At 34.2% G+C, this 8,292-nt stretch overlaps 1 long non-coding RNA gene across 1 annotated transcript; it reads left to right on the top strand.

The window, feature by feature from the left end:
• Nucleotides 1-5,297: 5,297 nt before the first annotated feature.
• On the top strand, nt 5,298-7,892 carry LOC311432195. The gene is made up of 2 exons (XR_014689886.1): nt 5,298-5,848; nt 7,539-7,892. It is a non-coding gene; the product is annotated as an uncharacterized lncRNA (long non-coding RNA).
• Nucleotides 7,893-8,292: the final 400 nt, after the last annotated feature.

Raw genomic sequence — 8,292 nt, forward strand, 5'->3', positions numbered from 1 at the left:
TATTAAAGGTTGGTTTGTTAAGATTCAAGCACTTTACTGGAACAAAGTAATTCTAGTAACAGGGAGACTAAATGAAACTCTGAAAATAAATCTTTCCCAGGCCCATAACATCAGGCCAGGGTGGCTTCAATCCTACAGCCTCACCTTGTAGCACTTTTGCTTTTCTCCTAAATTGAAGCAGCCCCTGCTGCTTCCCTTTCGGAAGCTACGTCCCTTGAAGAGATCCCCCCTTTTGGCACCTCTTTCAGAAAGTGTACGCAGGCGTTTATGGTTGGGACCTGTTGTTACTGGCTGTACTGCAAAAGCTGTGCAGTGAATCCCTGCCTACAGCCTGCTGCTTCTTCTGGGGTTGTATTCTGAATTTTGAGGGCTTCAAAATGCCAACTGTATCTTTAACAGTTGATATGTGTATCCTTGAATTGCTAGAGAAAAAAAAATCAACTCCTTTACTTTGCCTTGTATGCAGCAGTGTTTTCCTTAGGACTATTGGCAATAAGTTGTGAAATGGTGAGAAAATGGCTTCAAAGTCCTAGTCTAAGCACAGGTACCCTTCTTCCACTACATTAGTTAGGGCTGAGATAATAGGATCTTCTTAGAAAAAATAGAAATTATTTTTCTTAGAGAAATAAGAAAATAGTGGGGAAAACTGACTTCTTCTTGTTGTTGTTAATATATATATATACAGGTTTATTTCCTGCTTTTTCTATGGACCCTAAACTAGTAGTTGGACAAGTATTTTCAATAACAAATACAGTAAGCTTTAGAAGCTCTTTTCCCATCCTGGATAAATGTTAGATATATAGAAATGAGGTTTTACTCTAAAGAGAAGGAAAGAAAATGAAAACAAATGAAATCAGAATTCAAATCAATAGTGAGAGAAAAATAAATTAAATTAATGTAAGATTAAGTGTAAAATGACATTTTGTGATCTTAAGGTACTTACTGTTCTTTAATGAAGCAAAATAATCAAAACTGCTGAATGAAATATCTTTTTGACACTTATCTTTCATTTATTTAATGTTCAAAACATGCAAATTGACAATCAAAAAAACTTTTTTTTTTTTTCTGAAGAGTTATAAAACTGAGAACGTAACGTAACCTAGCTTTTTCTTTTAATACAGCTCTTTATCTATTATTGTTGTCAGAAACATTTGTTTCCAAATCTTAAATTATATGTGAGAGAAGGAACATTTTATGTGTCTGCTCCCAACCTCTATCTTCTGTTCATGCATTGGACTCCAGCTGCACAATACATAGTTTGAAATTTTGAACATTTCATATTTGAATATTACATATTTGAAATTTTGAAAAGAAAATAAAAAGAAACAAAAAACAGCCAAACAACAACAAAAAAAAATTGATATAAATAGTTCTAAGGACTTAGATATACCCCTGTAATGTAGGCGGGCACTTAAATAATTTTTTTCAAGTCATGCACTGGAAGATAAGATCTTTATTCTACAATTTGCCTTTCACTGTAACTGTATCTTTCATTGAAGATTTTATTATAGTGATATCAAAGTCATAGAAAGGTTTAGAAGTCTGTCTAACCTTTAAAATATTACTTTCCTTTCTTAGAACCCATATGAGGACTTGTATATTGTAATAATACTTGAAAAATTATTTGTGTATGTATGACACTGAAACAAAATGTTCCGATACTTCCTTATTGAAAGCAAATAAGTAATGCCACAAACTCTTCAGTCCTCAACAACTCCACAGTAATGAATTAATGTGCATGCACAAATGAGATCAGTGTAACTTCAGTCACATTCTCATTTCCTGACTCTGAAGTTTTACTTTAAACATTGAAAAAAAACAGCTGAAATCAGATTTAGAATAATGAAAAATGTGACATGTTGTATATGTTATTGTTTTTATTCTTTAAATAAGGATATTTTATTTTACTGCATATTGCGTATCATTACATCATTCCATATTTTACTGCAACATAATAATTTCAAATTAATTGGGATATAAATCTGTAATTTGAAAATCGAGTTCAATTTGTAAAGCCAGAAAGCCTTTGGATGTTTTATATATACTAAAAAATTAGTATTACTTTATGAGACTCATAAAGAAAAGGAAGGAAGACTATACTGATGAATTTTAAATTCATTTTTCTTGCTTCTCAATGTAATAGTTATATAAATTAGCTAAGAAATAGGTTAAAAAGGGCAAATTGTGGAATAAATTCTGTTTAGATTGCCTTTAGGGTCCTCTGAGTTTTATTGCCTGTCTTGGAGTACCGTGAAGGGGCTTGATTTTCAGCTATGCTCAACACTTTGTGAAATCAAAATCTCTTATCACAACTTGACTGTCTGATAGTGATGAACACAAACAGTACTTAGGTTTGGAAGTGTTGGCCAGAAATTTCTCATGTGCTTGATATCTGAAGATCTTCACTCAGACCCATTACTTGGTGCAGTTCAGTTAAGATGCAGGCACCTACACTTGCTTTATCCTATTTCTGTATTTTATATCTACAGAGATATTACATACCAGTTTATTTCACCAGTCTATTTCATTTATGTTATTTTTCTGTTGAAAATTTTATTGGGTTTAAATCAATAGCATGAAATTATTTTTTTGTTTGTTTGTTTGTTTCCGTGCTTGCTTGTTTGCTTGTTTTGAAAGTTAGAACATTTACAGTAACTATACTTTTTCTGTGAGATTTTTCTTTAGTCAAAAACCTAACACCGAGAAAGGTTTTATTGACATTTCTGTTAGCATACCAAAATTAGTGTCTCATTACAGTAAGGATGGGTACTACCATCTGAATTTTCCATAATGTGGAGGTGAAATAGTATCTTGTACACCAAATATTTGGTGAGATTGGATTTTTTGGACAGATATCTGCATAGTGGGAGGTTTATAGATAGAAAGGAGACTCTAACAGTGTTCAGTATTCATGTGATACTGCTTCATAAGACCTCCAGTCTTCCTCTCTGGAGGTCATTGAACACACTGTATAGCTTTTTTCCCTGTGCTCCAGCAGGCAGCAGAGCAGGGAGGCAGCACTGCTGGCTAGAGTATAGGACAGGGTTGCCACCTGCTTTCAGCTTTGCTCCTTCCCTGCAGTGGGGTTAGAGCATGAGGATAGGGCTATTCCCTTCTGAGAGGTGCAGACAGAGAGGATGGAGCCACAAGAACTTGGCCAGGGTCACACAGGACAGCCCAGAAGGTCACATAGTTAGCACTACAGTGTGATCCCTAGGATTTTACTGTCACTTAGTAAGTTTGATCTCTTGTGAATGTAGAACAGGGAATCAACTGTGGTGCATATATATACACAGACATTAGTCTCCACCTCTCTCATCATTTGACATGTTAAATGGCATGCCTTCTTAAAGTTAACATATGCCTATCTAACACTTGCAGGACCTATTCCTGTCTAAGCTCTTTGGGCCCTTTTGTCACCAGCAGCAGAAAAAAAATAGTGTTATTTACTGACATTTCTGGAGGTGTTTGTTGCAGGTTCTGCCAAGCCTGCCAGTGCCTCTTACTTGAAACACAGTGGCTGATTCTGTACACCTCATTCCAGAACTGCTGTCGAGAGGAATTAGTCTGTCAGCATGGTTCAATTCTTACAAATTGTTAATGGATTTTTTGCATGTGTTATCTCAAGCTCCAATATTGCTGTTTTTGTGTGCATGTACTTCTGGAAAACTATGTTGTTAGAGATAATAATTCTATGTCATGTGTATGATTGGTAAGAATTTTTTTCCTGATTTTCCTTGTTTTGTTTTCCTCTTATTCCAGGTGACACAAGACCCTTCATTTCTGAAAATGAGGATCTTTTTATTCTTCAGTTGTTTCTTTACATGGAAAGGCAATATTTACTCGTTTTTTTTTCAGCTGTGCAGCTGTATTAGCTAGTCTAAAGCTACACTTTGGATTAGGTAGTCTAGAGCTACACCTTGCACCCTAGGATAGTGGACAATGGAGGATGCTTAGGGAAGGGCGTAAGAACAGGACATGCATAGATCCCATTATCTTCTCAACTTTCAGTTTATATTCTGAATGGAGAGCACAGGTGATGACTGGAAGGACAACTCATCACCATTATTTTTTCACGGGCAATGACAAAATGAGGAATAAGCAGATGAACAACTTCACCTAGACATCCAAACCAATAACTGAACCATCTCTCTTAGGTCTTACCCGAGAAGCAATAAACTATCATTGTCAGAGAATATCTGATATTCATGTAAAAAAAAGAGATGTTGTGCTTAAAGTCACTCGCATGGTTGGACTTGGACTAGATAACTTGTCTTATTCAGGATTTAATCCTGTATTTTCACATGGAGCCACAGCATTGACTTTAACAACTTTAAACGACAATTCATAAACTTTAACGACAATTCCTAAAACAAGAACTACCTGATTCTTATGTAATCAGCAGGTGCTGGGCTATATCAAATAGATCTGGTCATGTTCATAGGACCTAAATTAGCATCACAGGTTTTTTAATTGTTCAAAATAATGGCAGCATCTAGTTTCCTAGGCAATCCAATGGTGATTTGGTGAGCTTGATATGTAAGATTTTATGAAAAATGACAATACTTTTATAGCTGTTAAATTATTAATCCGTACACTATTTATGGTAATATTTTCATCATAATTAACCTATTTAGTATTAATGAGGATGTAAAATGTGAAATGAAAGTCCTATTAATTTTGTAGTTAAAAAGCCATTCCATTTTATGCTGCAGTATCACAGTATCAGTACATGAACATTACATGGTAGTAACAGCGATAGACATGGTGGAAATATTATTTCAGCAGGCCACAATAAGAATAAAAATCTCTCCTTTGCAAACCTTCAAGCTTCATTTGTTGTCAGGCCCAGTCAGTAGAGTTCTGTAAGTTTATACCAGTCAGATGCCTGCCATTCACAGTAGTGAACTAAAAGCATGGTGTTTCTTTTTCTTTTTCTTTTTCTTTTTCTTTTTCTTTTTCTTTTTCTTTTTCTTTTTCTTTTTCTTTTTCTTTTTCTTTTTCTTTTTCTTTTTCTTTTTTCTACTTCTCTGACCTATTGGTCTCTATCTTATTTCTTCTCTGAGGGGATCTTTAACCTGTGAAAGTAAAAGCCACATTTTCTTAATAATAATGTCTTATGTTCCAGTACTGTGCACGTGTTACTCAGTAGAACCTGGAGCTACAGTCAATCTTTTTTTTTTTTTTTTTTTTTTTTTTTTTCAGTAGAAATTCCTAGTGCTGTAGATGGGGATTTTTACTGAAAACTTGATTGTTTGACCTGAACTTTGATTTGACTCAGACCTGTACACCTCACAGTTATTGCATTCCAGTGCAAAAGAGCATTGATGGTTTTTGTTTGTTTGTTGCCTTTTTTAAAATTTATTTTTGTTTTTCAATGAAGAAACCTCACCCTTGATAAGCATATAAAAATGAAGAATACATTCAATGTGACTCATTTTCAGAACTAACTGATAGCCCTGCCTGTTTACCACACAAGTCTAATGTTAGGAGTAAGAGAGAGTCTTGTGTTCCTGGCACAACATTATGAGGCAGCATTGGCAACACTGTTGAGAAGCAAGGCCTGAGGTCTTTTCACTTCATGTTCTCTTTGGAACTCCTAAGCTCTCTGCTTAATAGGTGTCTTCTTTGTTTGTGTCCTGCAGGGAAGTTTTCAATCACCATCAGTTTACCTTCCCTTAAAACTTACACCTATAACTCAAACTTAAATGAGAGAATCCAGAGAAATAATAATTTGCTGAATTTCTTCAGGAAGCCTAAAAAACATGTGACTTACCTCCCTACTCTGTTGTTTCCCAGGACTGGCTTTTACCCCAAAGGAGAGAGAAGACTTACTCATCAAGTTCTGGTAAGTAATGTAATTCTGGTTATTCATTTATTCTTACCCAAATGCAACCACTGTGTTTTAGAATTCAAATTCACAAAAGCCCCAGCTCAGCAAGCTCTGTTCAAGATCAGTGAAACTACATAAATACTTCTCTTGTTGCTTAGGTTAATCAAAATGGAGGGGAAGATTTTTTTATTTTTTTTTTTAATAAGACTACTCATTCTTGGTAGGTAATGCTACCGAGGTAATTTATTCGTATCTGTAATAAAATATGCCTGCAATAACTTTTAGAATATTAATTTTTCCATCTCTAATGCTAAATGAAAAACATATTTAAGACTCTCAATTTAGTGTTTCATCACTTTCTATGTCTATTTCAGTACCAACATTATAAATGTTTTTTTTGTTTGTTTGTTTGTTTTTTGTTTTTTTTTAATACATAACATAATCTCATATTGCATTAATATGTGAATTGTCTAGCTAATGCTAAAGCATTTTGGAGATTATCATTTTTATTTTTTATTTTTTGTAAGCAAAAATAAGCATACAGCTGCAAAAATACTGTGTTATTTATCTCCATTTTATACAAAGAGCCTGTATACATATTGAAATTTATTTTCTGAGTCTATGACTAGCTTTACATACTGAGAGCTGAAGGAGCTTAAGAAAAAAGATTGACGGGAATTGCTACAGAATTTCAGAACAAGTGAATATCTGTTGAAACCACTTTTTGTTCTTTATTTTTTTATTTTTATATTTTTAATTGATCTTTTGATATTTTCTTTTTCTTCTAAAGAATACCAAAGCCAAAACATGGGGGGTTAGCTGGAATTTTATCATGGATTAATTCATAACACACAGCTTTTCTGTTTATGTCATATGAACTTAGCCTTGCTAATTTAGAAAAAAATGTCAAGTGCACTTACCTGGAAGTGGCACACATTGGCTGAGTCAAACCACACCACACTCCTGAAATGGCAATTTTGCAGCAATAGAGCAGTGAAAAGGTGGTCTCAGACATCACTGTATATTAAAATTAAGTATCTTTTTATTCTTTTATTCTTTTTTTTCCTTTTTTTTTTTTTTTTTTTTTTAATGTTTTATTGCTATGATGCTTGAATAGGACTCGAAGAGATTTACATTTTTCTGGTCCCTTTTTACCCCATACAATCACTTCAGAAATTGCTCTGTTTGAGCACTGGCTAGTTTTCTTGTTCCTGTTGCTCCTGCTTGGAAAGATTCAGTAATGTTCAACCTTCCAGGTTGCCTGAATTGCCCAAAGCAATGTGTTGAGAAGAGATTCAGCAAGCTGCAGAGGGTCACCTAGAATTTTCTTACCCTGTTTTGCCTAGTGAAATTTCCACAAAGCACTGAACCTACTATGTTCTTCATACTCCAAGTGCAGTATTTCTAAAACATAACCACTTTCCTCAGCTCCTTAATTCTACATCCTAATTCTAGAGAGTGTGGGCAGGTGAGAACATTTATAGCTATTTGTTGGTGTACATAAGACTGCCCCACGCTACCCAAATAACTTGCAGAGTGACACAGCAATTTTTCCCTCTGAAGCTATGACACATGTCTAGATCTTGCCTGTTTACGTTCACCAGTCTCAGAGAGTTAATTGAATTAAAAGGTTGATCAAAATAATTTAGCAAATGAATGATGTTTTTTCTATTTATCCCTGAAAAAAATCATTTTATTTCAACAGTGTCAAGAATTTTCTTCAGCAAAGCTTGACTATCAAGATCTTGTATCCTCACAGAGTATTTCAGAGCATGTTATCTCCTCTTTTGGGAGATAAATGCTGAGGAAAAATGTGATTTCTTTCCTTATTTCATTTTTCTGGGTTTGGTCAAATACATGTAGCAGTTATGGTTACAGGTCATAACCTTATATCCTGCATGTGTAAGGAGGAAAAAGTCAGAGAGTGTATACTGAATGTATTCTTGATATATTTCTGTAGACAAAATATTTTATATGAGGTATTCTGTTGATGTCCCAAGCTTAAAAATCAGTACAGATGGGCTGAGAGGGCTAAATAAATCTTTTAATGTTCTCTTTCTGTGCACTGTGTTGTTTCATGAACTGTCATATGTGCAAGGGATTCAGACTGAAAAGATAAAGTTCTTCCATTTTCTGCTGGACCACATGGGGTTGGGACTTCGGTCATGGTATAAAGGTGAAGTGTGTCAGCCAAACCAATTTCTCATTGTCAAAAAATTTAATAAAAATTTAATTTTGTAATAAATGTAATAAATGTAATAAATGTAATAAAAATTTAAAAAAGTAGATCAGTGCAAGTTTGTTTTCATACTTCTTAAAATTCTATTCCACTGTCTCTTCCTGTTAAATCAACTATTTTGCCACTTAGTAGACAGGAAGGGGAGGGTCATTCTTGAAGCATAACATTTTCTGCAAAGTTACGTGTGCAATTGATATTCCATCTTGCAATAATGAAAAGC

This window comes from Aythya ferina (genome assembly GCF_964211825.1).
Source record: "Aythya ferina genome assembly, chromosome: 2".
Lineage (NCBI taxonomy): Eukaryota > Metazoa > Chordata > Aves > Anseriformes > Anatidae > Aythya > Aythya ferina.